The following is a 17405-nucleotide window of genomic DNA, read 5'->3' on the forward strand; positions in this document are numbered from 1 at the left end:
GCCTGGATGTAATTCAGTCCCCGCTATTTCCAATCATCCTCGGCATGCCCTGGTTGAAGGCACACAATCCGCGGATTGATTGGACCACCGGGACCATCGAGTTCCCCTCGGACTACTGTCATCAGCATTGCTGCCAGAACCCTGACGGGGATTCCTCAATCCTCCTCTGTTCCGAATCTGATGATGATGATATTCGACTAGCGGTACCCAAGCAATACCACGCCTTCTTAGACGTTTTCAGTAAAAAGGGTGCAGAGACCCTGCCTCCTCATAGGCCATATGATTGTCCTATAGAACTACTCCCGGGGGCAGAAATCCCCTTCGGAAGAATCTTCCCTCTTTCTGAGACTGAGCTGAGTGCCCTAAAATCTTACCTAGATGACAGTTTGGAGAAGGGGTTTATTCGGCCGTCCACCTCTCCGGCAGGCGCTGGCATCTTCTTTGTCGAAAAAAAAGACCACTCGCTACGCCCTTGTGTGGACTACCGGGCCCTGAATAAGATTACCATCAAAAACCGCTATCCCCTGCCATTGGTACCTGAACTCTTCCAAAGACTGGGATCTGCTAGGTTTTTCTCGAAGTTAGATCTTCGGGGTGCCTATAATCTTGTACGCATCCGGAAGGGTGACGAGTGGAAGACTGCCTTCCGTACCCGCTTTGGGCATTACGAATATTTGGTGATGCCTTTTGGATTATGCAATGCCCCGGCCACCTTCCAACATTTCGTTAATGATATTTTTAGGGACTATCTAGATTTGTTTGTTATAATTTACTTGGATGATATTTTGATTTTCTCCTCCACTCTAGCCATTCATCGGGAACACGTGAAGAAGGTACTGACCCGTCTCCGTCTCCACGGTCTGTATGCCAAACCAGAAAAATGTACCTTTGAACAGCAGAGCATTCAGTTCCTTGGCTTGGTCATCTCAGTAAGAGGAGTAGAGATGGACTCACAGAAGATCTCAGCCATCCAAGATTGGCCTGCTCCTTCAGATAAAAAGGGAGTCCAGCGTTTCATAGGCTTTGCTAATTTTTACCGCAAATTCATTAAAGATTTTTCTGCTATCATCGCTCCCATCACTGGGCTGACTAAACAGAACCAAAGGTTCCAGTGGACCCCTGAAGCACAAAAAGCCTTCCAGTCACTGAAGGACCTATTCGTCTCTGCACCGGTCTTGAAACATCCCGATCCTGCTCTGCCATATATCCTTGAGGTGGACGCCTCGGAAATAGCTGTAGGAGCAATACTGTCCCAAAGGCAGGGACCCAAGTCCTTACTCCACCCAGTCGCCTTTTTCTCCCGCAAATTATCAGAGGCCGAAAGAAATTATGATGTTGGAGACCGTGAGCTCTTAGCTATCAAGTCCGCCCTTGAAGAGTGGCGTTATTTACTAGAAGGGGCTACTCATCCAATTTTGATCTACACAGATCATAAAAACCTGGAGTATCTGAAGTCAGCCAAGAGACTCAAACCTCGTCAGGCCAGGTGGGCACTCTTCTTTTCCCGATTCGTATTCCACATAACGTACCGTCCTGGATCCAAAAATACTAAGCCGGACGCTCTGTCCCGTATGTTCAGTCAGCCGGAGAACTTACCATCTTCTGACACCATTCTCCCGGCGGGGAACTTCCTTCTTCTTCAAGGAGACGTGATCTCTCAGCTCAAGCAGGCGTCCCTAGGCACCATTCCTCCAGCTGGCACACCGTTATCTTCCAGTGATGGCCTTCTTTGGCATGAAAGCAAGATTTTCGTCCCCCAGGCAGCCCGAACTCTGGTTCTGGCCTCCTGTCATGACCACCCCTTGGCTGGCCACTTCGGATCATTCAAGACACTGGAACTACTTAGACGCACCTTCTGGTGGCCACGGATGAAGGACGACTGTAAAAAGTACGTACAAGCCTGCACCACTTGCATCCGAAGCAAGGGCGACAAATTAAAGACCTGGGGCCTTCTGAAACCACTACCCGTCCCCGACAGACCATGGAGAATGATCTCCATGGACTTCATTGTGGAACTCCCTCCTTCAGAGAACCATTCCACGATTTTCGTTGTGGTCGACCGACTCACCAAGATGGCGCACTTCTTGCCCATGAAGGGCACCCCTTCAGCCGCGGAGACAGCCAACATTTTTATAAGAGAAATTGTGAGGCTTCACGGCATTCCTGCCAACATCACCTCCGACAGGGGGGTGCAGTTTACCTCAAGATTTTGGAAGGCGCTATGCGAAGCTTTGAAGATTGACCTTCGCCTATCCTCAGCCTACCACCCGCAGACCAACGGTCAGACCGAACGAACAAACCAAACATTGGAACAATATCTTCGCTGCTTTTCGTCCTTCTCCCAAGACGACTGGGCTTCTCTACTACCAATGGCGGAGTTCGCATATAATAATACTGTTCATTCGGCCACCCAGCAATCCCCGTTCTACGCAAACTTTGGGTTTCACCCGTTGTTCCTGTCTGGTGACCTTCCCGAGTGCTCCGTACCAGCGGTCCAGAGAAACCTGAATTTCTTCGAGGAGAACAACAAGCTTCTGCAGGAAACCCTGGCCAAGTCACAGGAACATAATAAGGTTGTATTTGATCGCAAAAGAAGAGGGGAGCTGGACCTTAAGGTTGGAGACCGGGTCTGGCTGTCTACCCGGAACCTTAAACTCTCTTGCCCTTCTAAAAAGCTGGGCCCCAAGTTCATAGGTCCTTTTCCAATCAAGAGGAAACTCAACGATGTGGCCTTCGAACTCAAACTCCCAGAGTCCTTCCGAATCCACCCAGTTTTTCATGTCTCACTCCTCAAACCCACCGTCACGGACCTCTTCACCGACAGAATCTCTAACCCTCCGGAACCCGTACTGGTCAATGGGGAAATGGAGTTCGAGGTAGAGGCTATTCTGGATTGCAGGAAGAGGCAAAACCAGACTCAATTCTTAGTCAAATGGAAAGGGTATGGACCTGAAGAAAACTCCTGGGAGCCGGAAACCAATATCCACGCCAAAAGACTTATCCGCGCCTTCAAGAGGTCCTACCCGAATAAGGTGGCTCGTTTGGGCATCCGGAGGCTGCCCCTTGGGGGGGGGCAATGTCACGACCACTCGGGCACTCCGATCGTGTTCAAGAGACTCACCCGTAGAGATCCGTCGTGGAGAACTCATCGTTTCCCGTTGACGCGCGCTAAAGCCAACGAGCGCATTCGCGTCAACACGAACGCACGCGCACACGCACGTAGGTCACGAACGGAGGCACGTCTACGTGTGAGGGCGCGCTGACCCGTCGTACGTCTGATTGGCGCCCTAAGGCCTTCTTAAGTCACGAGCTCCCTTCCATCCGTGCTGTCCAGTCTACAGCGTGTCCGTGATCCGTGCTATTCGTAAACCTGAACCTGTTATCTGATTCCCGACTTCCGGCTTGTTCTCTGACTCTGATTGACTGCTGCCTGCCCACGACTCCTGCTTGCTTGACTACGTTTTTGCCTTATCCTTCTGTACCACGCTGATCGTGTCCTGCTGACCCGGCCTGTATCTGACTACCGCAGTTCCTGCTACCTACCTGAGTTCCTGCTCTACGGGACGTCTATCCACCAGCCAGTCCCCGCACAAGTGCTTACCTTCTACCATCGAGCTTCGTTCACTGTTCCAGCCTGTTCCCTGTGCCAGCTGACCAACTGGACCTATACCACCTGCCAGGCACTTGTGCCCCCTGAACTGTTGAAATACCTGTTCCCATCTCCAGGGGTTCAATAGCCAGGGGATACGAGGGGCCGCTCCCTGCATTCCGGGCTCCATCACCAGGTACGTGACACAGACATAATCTTCCCTGATGAAGGAATACACATTGCTCCTTCCGAAACATGTTGGGCTATACGCAAGAAATCCCTATTGACTGACCATAGCTAACCTCTGGCAACACAGGGCATACTTGCCTTTTGTTGGGTTTGACAAATATGTTTTGATGTACCACTATTTTTACTAATTTTGTACTTTGTGTTTTACATTATTTGCCTTGTTGCCATTAATAAATGCATTGTTTTATATTAATAAAACGTGGCATTATATTGCCTTTTATTATAACATTATCTTTATGACAATTTCTGCCTAAAAAGTCCAAGGTGGCTGCTCCAATCCTGCACTACGGTCTATGTGTGCAAAACTTTTGTATGTTTAGGATATTGGCAGTCCAAACGCGAATATAACCCATTTCCTCTTTCCAGAGACAGTGATACAGGTTTATCATTGCCATGCTCATAAGTATCAGTCAGGGAGGGGTGTCTGTTTATACAATTAACCACTTGCTGTCTGGGCCTAGTCTGACATTTTTCATATACACTGTATGTAAAAATCTACTTTTGTTTTGTTTTTTTGGAAAATTAATTACAACTCCCAGTCATTATATATTTTGTGAAAGCAGAGGCCCTGGAGAATAAAATGGTTGTGGTTTAAAATTTTGGTGAATTCTAAAAGTAAATAGATTCCAGACATGTCAAGATTTAAAATTTCACATGCCAGTGAAATGGGGACAAACTATGGTAACGAAAAAGCTCCCTAGACTACCCTTTAAAAGCTTTGACAGGTTACCAATTTAGAGTTACACATGAGCTCTGGTCCTAGAATTATTGCTCTCATGCTGATGTTCATGTCAATACCTCATATCTGTGGTGAAATCACTGTTTACATTCACGTGCGTGACCTCCGTACGCGTTTGCATGTGCGCGAAGTACGGGGGACAAGGGCACTTTAATGGTATTTATTATTTAGCTTTATAGCTTCTTGGATTGGTTTTAACAGTTGTAGAGCCTCTTCCATCACTTTTACATTAAAGTCCATTGCTGGCTGCCAATTTTGCTACCAAGATCTTGCCTGCAGCTGCAGCCAACCTGGTATTACCAATTGTTCCTGAGGACGTACAGGTATGTCCTAGGGATTGGAATTTGTTAAAGTGCATGAGGTCCACTTATTCAAGGTGCCTAACCCCTATCTACAATTATGGTTGAAAGTGCAAAAAAACCTATAGGGCAAAATGGCTAGATGATATACCTAACTTTTACACTGATCTCTGCCAGGATACCTAGCCCTGGATCATATCATTGTACTTGACATGAACTTTTTTCCTGTATCAGCTGTTTAGAATTACTAATGATACTGTAAACCGGCAAGCTAAAAGTTTTTGTGCTCTGGCCAGAGACTATCAATAACAGCCCCCTCCCAAGCAAACTACCCCACAGTTCTAAAAGTAGGTAAGCTGTTACTTATATACTGTACAGTGTTTCAAGTTTTATTTGGACCTTATTTGGAGTAATCGCATTTGAAAAATTCAACAGGCTGGTTATACCAAGTCAATTGATGGATCCACTTAGGTACAATCAGCCTGCCCAAACATGGTTTGAAATTTGATTGGTCCCTGCTGAACCGGCTGAATTTTGATCCATGTATGGCTGACTTAACCTTACTTTTGCCACTGAAATTAAGCAATACAAGCGTTCATAAAACTGCCCTCATGCTCCTTATTGGATAATACAGGAGCAGTCGCACACTGGTGAAGTCATCATTTAGCTCACACTGCTCTCTTCTGTTGGCAGGTACCAGTGTTAAATTGATAGCCATCTGCAAAGCAGTAAAATTTAAATGGTTTTCTCTGCTGGCACTTCCTCTCACAATTTGCTGTGCAAAAGATTCCAGGAAGCTGATGTAAAGACAAATTTAAGTACTTACACTAGCTGTTTTAAAAAAAAAAATGTAATCACTTTACTGGATACATTGCTAAAATAAAGGGTAATTTCTTTCTATATTGAGTTTAGCTTCAATGTTAGAGAAAATGTAATTGTATCTGGAAACAATTCTCTCGTCTTCACAATGTCTTCATGAAATTATATAGTAAAACCACATCCTGCATCCTTGTGTTCATATTACACAATAGATACAGCTATATTTGGATGCATAGTTCTCCACAATGAACACAAAAGAAAAACCAAAACAAAGCACATAAACTCAGTTCACACTTATAGAAAGGTCTTTTTGTTGCAGTGTTTTTTTGAGAGCAGATTAGTAGGCTGCTCATGGGAGGCATGCTAAGACCACACTCAGGGCATGAGTGGGCAGAGTGCTGTGTTGACTTGTAAGCTTACTTGAGGCAAACAAACAAGAAGTTGCAAGACTCAGGTTTTGTGACTGTTTGCGACACCCGTATGCATTGTCATCTCATCGGTTCAGAAACAGTCTGAACTAAGTCATCTCATGTTTCCGTGTAGCTTTTAAATTTTATCCCTTCTCTAGCCACTTGCTTTCTGCCCACAAGTGGATAGAATTATTACTGTGAAGGCTGCATGATGAGGGGTCTTCTTATGCTAGTCCTGCCCTTAGATCAGTGGGATCCACTGACAATGGTCCTATACTTGGGTTGTGGTCTGCACATTCAACAAAAAGTATCATTCTCTTTTCTGTAGAGTAAATGTAATAGTCACTCATCAGTCTCTGTGATCTTCATATATTATTATTATACATACATGATTTATATATCATGATTATATCACATGATTACCAGTGATTGGTAAGGAAAGCTAACTGGTTCAAAAAGGTTGTCTATAGCGTAAGAACTGGACAGTATATAGCAGTCCTTCATTTTTTTCACAAGCTTTCCTTACTCTGAGCATGTTTTCTGATCACACTCAGGAACCCAATTAGAAAACACTAAATACTAGACATGTGCAATTAGTTTCGTAACTAACCAAAATTCTGCCGAATTTTGCATCATAAAAAAAAAGAATGAATTTCAACGAATTCAAAAGAAATTATAGCAGATATAACAAACTAATTCGACATGATTCAGTAATTTGTTAAAGATCTAATGAAACAAAAGGTCAACTCAAAGTAAATCTTACAGTCCAATCAGCTGATTAATTTTATGCTGGAGGTTGGATTACTGGCAAACTGAATTCCTGAGAACTGGGTGAGAAGGGTGTTGTATTGTATTTGAGCCGAGGAGAAGAGATATTGTCATTGTGTGTGTTCATAGATTCAATAAACAAATGACTTTCCAAACTACGAATCATTATCATGAATATATATACAAACATAAATATCAAATTTCAACTAATACGAAAGAAATTATAGCGGATATAACAAATGAATTTGACATGATTCGAGATTCAATATAACAAATATCGACATTCTACAGAAATAACGAATTATGCGAAAATTAATTAACGTAACATAACGAATATAATAGAACTTAATTATGTATTTTACGGATGACAATGAAACAAAACGAAACAAAATTTTCCGTTGTGCACAAGTCTACTAAATATTACCTATTTAAGGCCGGGTTCACACTGCTGCGGGGGGAGATCTGGATGTGATTCGCACCGCACTGCAGTGCAAATCACATCCGATCTCCGTAGCGATGCGAGTTCAGCCATACAGATAGTATGGCTGAATTCGCATCGCTCCCGCAGCAAACTCGCACGGGACCCTTTTTTTGGTCCGCAACAGAATCGGATCGCATGGGTGTTCACACCATGCGATCCGATTCCTGTGCGAGTCTGCAGATCGCACTGCGATATGCGGACGGATCTGGGGGTGTCATTAACATTTCATTGACACTCCCAGCCGTTCGCATAGGGCAGTGTGAACTGCCGGCGGGAGTCATGCGATGCGGGAAAACGCCGCGGATTTGCGGCGTTCCCGCATCGCTGTGGTGTGAACCCAGCCTAAAACTATAACATGGTTTCATTTAGAGGCATTCTTCTTTTCTTTTTTAAAATTATTAAAATTTTGCACAATCCAAATTTATTCAGAGGCCAACAGGGCAATGCCAGTAACTGGATACACAGTGTAACATTTTTGTATTTCTTATAATGTACTGCTAAATGTACAAATTGAGCAACTTACTAAATGAACTAGTTTCACTATTTCACTTAACTTCCTTATTGTATTTAGGGGAATTTAGTGACTGGATGGTTGACGCAAAATAGGTTGACTTCAACAAGAGTGAAATGTACTCCTTTAGTAAATAATCTCATAGAACTTCTGACATATCTGTGCTGTAGAAATAAATACACGTTAAAGAGCAAATATCCTTCCACAGTTTTGCATTTTGGAACTTTGTCTATGAATACAGTTTGGTTCATCGGATGATAACATTTGTTATCTTTATCTCAATTATCTGAATATATAATCTCTGTGAGAACTCATAGTTTTGCTTCCTCCTTTTTGCTTCCAGTTTAGGTAAGATAGTGCAGCACATTTATATTTGTAATTTTTTTTTTAAATGATAAAAGCAGAAAAAAAAGAAAAAACTTTGTATGACAGGTAGACCGTGACCTCTGTGAGCCTACACTTTTTTTCAATAATTTAATATAAAATCTAATAACAAACCAAAATTTTGAACAGATTATGTCATTATTATGTCATATCATTTTTACAGAGCTCTGTCCTATGCCAATAGTCTGAAATGTGAGCCAAGATTTAGTATCTTGGTGAACAATACATTTGTGAAAATTTTTGTGTCTGGTAGTAGTAGTTGGAGATGAAGAATCCCACTGTATTAATAATACACTTATTTCTAGACCATGAATAGAAAGACAGATTAAAACTGCGTGTGCATAAAACCCAACTCAAGATTTGAATATATCTTAAAACGCACTGCAATAACTTGTCTTCTGGGCATGCGTGGGTGCATGTGCGTTTGTTCCGGAGGCAGCGGAGGCCATGTTTGAAGCGGTTTGGATGCTGTTGTTGTCCAGCTGGCTATCGCTGCCACCTGCAGCCAATTTAGGGGAACGCCTATATATGCATGGCTGAACCTGGTCAATGACTCTCTCCCCTCAAGCCAGGGACTAACCAACAGGAGATAGATATGGTGAACCATACAAGCTACATGGCAGTAGAGTTCCACGTGGCAGATCTGTTATTCTTTGCTAGCTAGTTGGAGCTTGTTAACTGTAATCCATTGTAGATGAAACATTAGATTCCAAGTGGTGAAGGTCTAATGCCCCATACACACGGTCGGATTTTCTGACGGAAAATGTGTGATCGGATCATGTTGTCGGAAAATCCGACCATGTGTGGGCTCCATCAGACTTTTTCCGTCGGGTTTTCTGACGCAAGTTTGAGAGCAGGATCTAAAATTTTCCGACAACAAAATCCGATCGCATAAATTCCGATCGCTTGTAGACAATTCCGACGGACAAAGTGCCACGCATGCTCAGAATAAACTAAGAGACGAAAGCTATTGGCTACTGGCCCGTGTTTAGTCCGGACGTACGTGTTTGACATCACCTCATCCAAAACGATCGGAAATTCTGACAACTTTGTGCGACCATGTGTATGCAAGACAAGTTTGGGCCAAAATCCGTCGGAAAAAATCCAACGGATTTTGTGGTCGGAATGTTCGACCATGTGTATGGGGCATTAGGCATCTGAGCACAGTGTTCCTGCAATGCAGTAACATGTTCTTGCGTGGGTAGAGATGCGTGCAAACTGTGTTCTGTAATGGTGGTAGTGAATAGATAAAGACTGAGCAGCTTACTCTCTCACCAACGACCCAAATTGATCTGCAGTCTTCTATATAGGAACATGGATGGCAACTCTCCGGCAATAAATCCTCTGTTTTGGTCTTCTGTAGTGACTTTCTCCACACACAAAGAGTAGCACTTTGTGTCTGGCAGCTGCTTTAGTTTTATTTTTCACAGTTTTTTTACCATTCAGCATGAGTTTAATTTTTTTTTATTATTCTTGACTTTCTCCACACTTCCGCACCGATGGGTAGGCGCTGTAAATGATGCTAGTAACAGGATGTCCAACAACGGGTAGCAGGACTAGGCCTCTCAGGCCTCGGGGTGGAAGTAGCATTCTGCGTGGTAGGTGTCGACCTCTCTCTCTTTGTCAGACAGAGAGGTTCATCATGCGTCAGGCTCAGGAAGAAGAGAGAGTGCGCGGGCTTCCAAGCTCCTTTTATCATCCTTCCCAGCAACCTTAAGGCCACTGCAAGGGACCCTGGGATTTGTAGTCTTAGGGTACAGGGATGCATAGCAGCAGAGTCAAAGAGGACTATATGCCCCATAACTCACTCGGTTGGCACACGGGGACAAACAATGTTTAAAACACTGGAAGGTACGAAGCTTTCTAGTAACAGTTCATATTGCAACATATATATATTTTTTTTTTTACAGCTCAGAATACGAAGGTCTTTTTTTTGACAGCCCACTGCTTAAAATCAAACCGTTTGCCCAATAAAAAAAATTACTTAGTCGTCCATACACTTTAAGTTGAGTTTTAACTGTTATTTTTTATTGTTCTCACGCATGTTAAAAAAATGCTTTGATATCTGATCAGATATCAAAGATTTATTTTAACACATGTGAGAAAAATTTAAAATGACAGGTAAAAATCAACTTAACCACTTGACCTCTAGAAAGCTTTACCCCCTTCATGACCAGACCATTTCTTTCTATTAAGCACTTGCAATATACTCACACATACGTGTGTTTGAGCTTTGGTTTGGGGGGGCATACCCTTTGATTGTTTTATATCTAACTATATATAATAATAAAGTGCAGTATATCGCAGTAGTGCAACTTTATAATGCACTTGCATTAATATATATGCTGCATAAATTTGTGCTGTGGGCTGCTACCTGCTGTGGTCAAACACAGGCACAGAAACACGCAATGCATTCACCCACCAATACTGTAAATGGGGGAGAATTCTCTGCCTATAGTCCCCTGAGATGCAGTCCAGAGGCAGCAGGGAAGTGTTTTGTTGGTTAGTTTTGGTTTTCACATTGTACCTGTCCATCTAGGAGGCAGAAACTTAGCCTGCCAGCACTAGTATAAATGTACTGTCAGCTGCAGTGAAATTAGCATTCCGTCACCAAAATCCCAGTGTCCCATGGGTTCCTGGCGGAGAGTAGCAATTTAACTAGTTAAGGACAATGGACATACTACAGACATCCGAAGAAAAAAAAACATCATCAAAGTTTGCAGGATGTCTGTAGTATGTCCTTTCCTCCTGCTCTGCCCTTCCCCCTTATACTGCGCAATTCTAAACAATCACACAGCCAGAAGCTTCAGTGTAAATACAACAGCTTTAGAAGCTGCTGATATCAAGAACAGGCCTGCCTGTCTGACACAGTTTTTAGAAACACCAGGGGAGATTTACTGCATAACTGGTGTACACAGAATCTGGCGCAGCTGTGCATAGTAGCCAATCAGCTTCTAACTTCAGCTTGCTCAATTAAGCGTTTACAATAAAACCTGGAAGCTGATTGGTTACTATGCAGAGCTGCACCAAATTCTGTGTGCAAACGTTTTAGTAAATCACCCCCAGTGTTCAGATGCAAGATAGAGAGGTACAAAATAACAGTTACTTTGTATTTATTATGTTTCATTTGTTTGCAGATTAATAGGACAAGCTTTGATCTGCATATGATGCCAGTTGAAGCAACCTGACATTTTTTTCCCCTCATTAACCTGTAATTAACATTTAATTAACTCTAACCAGTCCTAATTAACTCCTTCTTCCCCTGCTCTCTATAACTGTATTTTTTCCTGCAGATTTTTTTCATTTTTATTTTTCTAACCATTAATATTTAAACTTTAATCATGTTATGCATGTTGTTCAAAATATTACTTTCAGTTAAAAAAGCTGTAAATGAACAAAAAAACCCTTTATTTTATTTGCAAACTATTTTTAACAGAAGGATAATGATTATTGTCATTTTAAATAGGTCAGATTATAGAATAAAATGTATACTTTGTATCTACAGTAACACTCTGTTTTTATGCTTACGCTGATCAAAGTAAAAAAAAAAAATTGCTTTTTTAGTTTTGTCTATGGATTGACTAAAACATAAAATTATTGTTTGCAAAACAATATCACCAAATATCACCAAAAATGCCTTGTTCGCCCTGAAAAAAAAATGTATTACCTTTATATATATCTTAAAGGATACCGCCACTTTCATGGGAAAAAAAATAGCAAATAAAGAAAAAATAATATTATGGCGGACAGATCGGACACTTGTGGCGCGATTTTAGGACCATTCACATTTATACAGTGATCAGGGCAATTAAAAATGCATTGATTACTGTGTAAATGGGACTGGCAGTGAAAGGGTTAACTACTAGGTGGCGCTGTGGGGATTAAGTGCGTCCTAGGGAGTGATTCTAACTGTGGGGGGGGGGGGGCTGTGTGTGACACAACACTGATCACTGCTCCCGATTACAGGGAGCTCAGATCAGTGACAGTGTCAATAGGCAGAACGGAGAAATGCTTGTTTCCATTAGCATTTCCCCATTCTTCTTCTCCGTGAGACGATCGTGGGTATTCCCGCGGATATCGTGTCTGCGAGACCCGCAATTACATTCACGAAGCTCCCACTGTCGCCGGCATACGCGCGCCCACAAACCATTGTTAAAACAGTATTAAACCCCCCAAAAAAATCATTATATTGCAGCTTACCAATTCTTAGATGTGGCGACTCCATTTGTTTTCTTTTTTAGGCTCTCTTTTTTCAATTTTCATCTGGTGATCCAGCCAGTAAGTCTGTTATTTTTGAAAAGAACAAGCTCTCCAGCAGAATGTATCAGTTACAGGGATGCGACAAACTATTTACCACTGTTGGGGGTTGCTTACAATGATCTTCTCTTATTATTTATGGAAAACTTTTATCCCAAAAGATAATAAACTCATTTCTGTAACTGGTATAAAGTATTAGCTGGAGTTTGGCTTCAACGTGTTAGTGTATCTACAGTGCCTTGATAAGTATTCATACCCTTTCCCATTTTCCACACTTTGTCATGTTACAACCAAAAACGTAAATGTATTTTTTTGGATTTTTTTTTGTGTGATAGACCAACACAAAGTGCCACATAAAATGATTCAAATTGTACCGGCACTCAAACCTCCCCTCTTGGCACATAATTGTGAAGTGAAAGGAAAATTAAAATTACTTTCAATTTTTTTTGCAAATAAATATGCGAAAAGTGTGGTGTGCATTTGTATTCAATTCAGATATTTATTTGTAAAAAAAAAAATGAAAACCATTTATAATTTTCCTTCTATTTCACAATTATGTGCCACTTTGTGTTGGTCTATCACACAAAAAAAATCTAAAAAAATACATTTAAGTTTTTGGTTGTAACATGACAAATTGTGGAAAATGTCAAGGGGTATGAATACTTTTTCAAGGCACTGTAATCTGCTAGGACATCTAACACTTCCCTCTCCTCCAGACTGACAATGCTACTGTCCAGAGGTGCCTCCTGTGCTCCTTCATCCAGAGTGGGGGCACTCTAATACAGGAGGTGCATTACTAGCCACATCAACAGGTGAAAACAAACAGAAAAAATTGATTGATTGATAAGGTGCAATATATTTCATTTTTGATTTTGGGTTTATTACTACTAGAAGTGCACTAGATTTCACTTCCTAGCACATTAAAAATGTTTACCAAAATAAACTGCACTTTATAGAGCACAATTGTGTGCATAGTGTTATATGATACATAGTGCTGATATAATATTTTTATACTCTCTACTTCCACAATGAATTTGCAAATCAATGCCTACATTTTGATATAACTAGAGGCCCCTACGATGTGACCTTTGGCTCAGGTCTGTTTTAGCATATCAGCCGAAAGCCTATGAAGTAAAGTGTGAGTGACAGCAGTCTCTTCCTCTTTATAGATACAAAGACTATGAACCAACAGGAAATAGAAATAGAGTAACAGAGACCGCAGAGTATCACATGCAACCAATTGCTAACTGTTGCATTTAATTGTAAAGGAAATCTACATTACACTCTGTAGTGAATAACCGCTTGTGTAAAATTCATGTTAGAGTCATTATCAGACCTCTGATGCCGGCAGCTTCAGACACAACAAAAAAAAAGTTTCCATCTACAGAATAAAGTGTAATGTGTAGCACATACCTTGGTGACATTAGAAAGTCAGCTGATTGAAATGAAACCAGAATTATTAGCTTGTGGACATGCGAAAAAATTGGATTTTTGAATGAAATTGGAACGCATTTTCAGTTTCAATACTATGTTTTTATTATTATTACTTTATTTTTTGAAAGATATAACCAGGGATTTTTTTCTGCCGGAAAGTGAAACGCTGTTCCGGCACCTCCGTCAGAGAACTCCCTTGTTCAAATCTGTGAAGCCTGCTGCGCTGCTGTCTGTAATTAGCCACTGACGGCCGTGGAGGGATCAAATGCAGAGGCACCTTCCGCCAGAGCACTCCCCGCTGCTGGGGCATCTTTGCCAAAGCACCCCCCGCCGCTAAGCTACCTCCTCTGGGGCATCTTCACCAGAGCACCAGCAGCCGCTGGGGGATCAAATGGCTTCAGCCTATGAGAGCAGAGGGCAGAATAATTTGTACTCCACTCCGCCTCTCAATACAGACCAACCAAACACTTGTTTTGTGTGTGAGCGATATTCTAGGTGGCCAGGGACTGCTATCCACCCACTTCCCCATTTCCAGCACTAACAGCGAGCTGGAGGATCAGGCTCCCTGAGGACCAGCAGGAGACACATGCAGTCCGCGACTCCACTGGAAGGAGCAGAACACCTCACAGAGAAGGAGAATAGGCACTGCCCGCTTCTGGCCAGCATGAATCTCCTATGGAAGGTACTGGGTATCTCTCTCCCTCTCTCCCCCCTCCCCCCGTGACCTCTCTCTTTCTCTCACATGCAGGCAGGGGGAGCTAAGTGGACAAGTGAGTGTCACTGATCTGCACCTAGCACTGCTACTAATCACATCCACCCCAAGCACTGCTACTGATCCCCCCCCCAAGCACTGCTACTGATCCCCCCCTCCCAAGCACTGCTACTGATCTCCTCCCTCCCAAGCACTGCTACTGATTCCCCCAAGTACTGCTACGCTCTGCTACTGATTCCCCCAGCCCTCCCAAGCACTGCCACTTATGCCATCCCCCGAGCACTACCACTGATTCCTTCAACCCCCCCCCCCCCCCTCAGCACTGCCAATGATCACACCTCCCTCTCCCCCAGCCCTGCCATTAATACCATTCCACCCCCCACCCCCCTCACTGCCCCTGATCATCATTGCACACCCATTGGTTTCTGGGGCTAGGGGCAGTGTCTTGTGCAGTAACCTCTATTAATCAATCAATAAAACTGAAATGATATGCTGCAACCACTAGCAACCAATCACAATTGTTGCCCGATCTGCTACCCTAAACTGAGTTTAGCTGCTATTTATGGTAAGTTTACAGCAGACAGAGAGAAAAATTGCATGCAAATGGGCCCAAAGAAAATTTTCACCCAGGGTTCAATCAATATTAAAGATGGCCCTGGATGGCTGGTGTCGGTAAGTAGCCTATCCTCCTCCTAACTAGTCTCCTGTTAACTGTTGCTGAACTAGGCTGTCTCTTGCTGGACTGGGTGGTTTTGGATGGGGGGAGGGGCGGGTCTAGGGGCGTGAGTAGGGGCGTGACCTAGGAGGGGGGGTGGGTTCCTGCATCTTTTTTCTGAGAAAAAAAAGCTCTGAGTATAACAGCTATGTAACCTGCACAGGGACAAAAAATCATTGCATACAGCAAAACATGAAATGATGCAAAAAACAATGAATGATGGAAAACAGCAATATAGTGCCTACCTTTACTACTATAGTTGTTAGTTTATGTCCAAAAGGGGATAGTTCAGCATGGGTGGCTGCACTAGTCTTTGGCAAGAGGGTAGAGGGAAGACATTGGGCAAAGGAAACGAAGGAGAAGAAAGGTGGAGAAGGGAAGTCAGAAAAAGGGGAGAGTGTGACAAAGTGAAGAGGGTTTTGCGGGAAGAGATGAGGAAAAAGGGGGGGCAGGGGGTTTGCCCTAGATGACTCTGGCCTAAGATAGAGGGTAAAGCTACATATAACTAAGACTAGAGGGATTCAGAAATGGAAGGGCATAGATGAGCCAAGGCTTTTAGATTTCAAGGAGCTTAGACTGAGAATCCTGTAGGATACTGGACATCTTTACATTGACAAGCATTATGGTCATATGCTTGTTTTATTTTACCTCCGCACTCTAGTTCAGTGTCTAAGCCCAAGCTTGGGCTTTGGTTTCGTTGGCAACTAGGAAGCGGTAGTTGGCAAATTAAGGTTAATATTATATAAATGTACTCACCGAGGCCAAGATGCCCAGAGCGGTCGCTGTTGCGACTCGGCGCAGACCACCCCAGAAGGTGGCACAGAGGGTGGTTGCACCAAGAGGCACAAGCTACCAGTAGGACAGTCACTTGCTAGTAGATCAGCAGGTAGCTTGAGCAGAGCTGAAAGGTGATGTCCCGTGGGAAGGTCCAGAAGCAATGGTAGCAAGTCCGTAAGGCAAAGGCAGAATCCAGGAGGCAGGCCAGGGGTCAAACACAGTCCAGATCAGAAGACAACAAGTACCAGGAACGCTGAGACAGAAGGGTAATCCAAAGACAAGCCAGGGGTCGAACACAGGAGATAGCAGGTAAGTCCAGATGCAGGCTGAGGGTCAAACACGTTCAGAAAGCGGGAGTCCAAGGTCAAGCCAGAGGTCGGGTCAGGAGAAGATCAGCGAGGTCAATGAGGCAATCCGGGTCACAACGGCTAATATAGATCACAAGAGCAGACATGGGAATCACAGGAAGCTGAAGACGAACCAGCAGTGTGTTTGGATGACCTCACTTCCTTTATAGGTCAGCGAGGGGTCACACCCTGTGTGTGTGCTCGTGCACTCTAGCGCATTCCTATTGCGCACAACTGTGCGCCAGAGCACCTTACCCGTGCGCATCTTATGACAGTTAAGAGACAGTGTGCTCAAAAATTATGTAGTGCAGGAAAACCTTGATTCTCTCAAGGTTTTCCTCTCAGTGACATAGATCAGTAGAAAATGTAGCTCTAAAACTTTAAACATTGAACAATGTATCAAGTATTGTGTGTGAACGTAATCAAAACTTAGTGATAAAATCAATCCCAAATATAATGAATATAAATATAAAACAGAAGATTTATAAAATGAGTTGAAACACAGATGAGAAAGTCCCAAAGATGAATCAATCTTATGGTAAACATGTATAAAGTCCACCACGGAAAGTTGTTGCTCAGAAGTGGGGTACAGAGGCCTCAGCAAGCATGTAGAACTTCAGGAATAGTGTGTCCTCCACTCGAGATAAGAGATATACACTCTTAGCATTAACAGTGGACTTGAATGTCAACAACAATGAGTCAATCTAGTGAGAATAGCCAGATCAGCAGATTTCCAAATTGACTAAGGGAATCCGGAGAGCTCCAAGAATGAATCCAGGGAATCGTGCTGGTTACCGTAAGGTTAGAACCGAAGGAATTTAGAAAGAAAAAATGCCTCCATAGGGTATAGGTCAAAAAGGGTATGTTTTATTGAAAAAAACAACATACATCAGTAAGAATAAAAAATATGTAAT

Source organism: Lithobates pipiens, unplaced genomic scaffold, assembly GCF_037356315.1.
Source record: "Lithobates pipiens isolate NorthernLeopardFrog02 unplaced genomic scaffold, aLitPip1_a1.2 Scaffold_16, whole genome shotgun sequence".
Classification (NCBI taxonomy): Eukaryota; Metazoa; Chordata; class Amphibia; order Anura; family Ranidae; genus Lithobates; species Lithobates pipiens.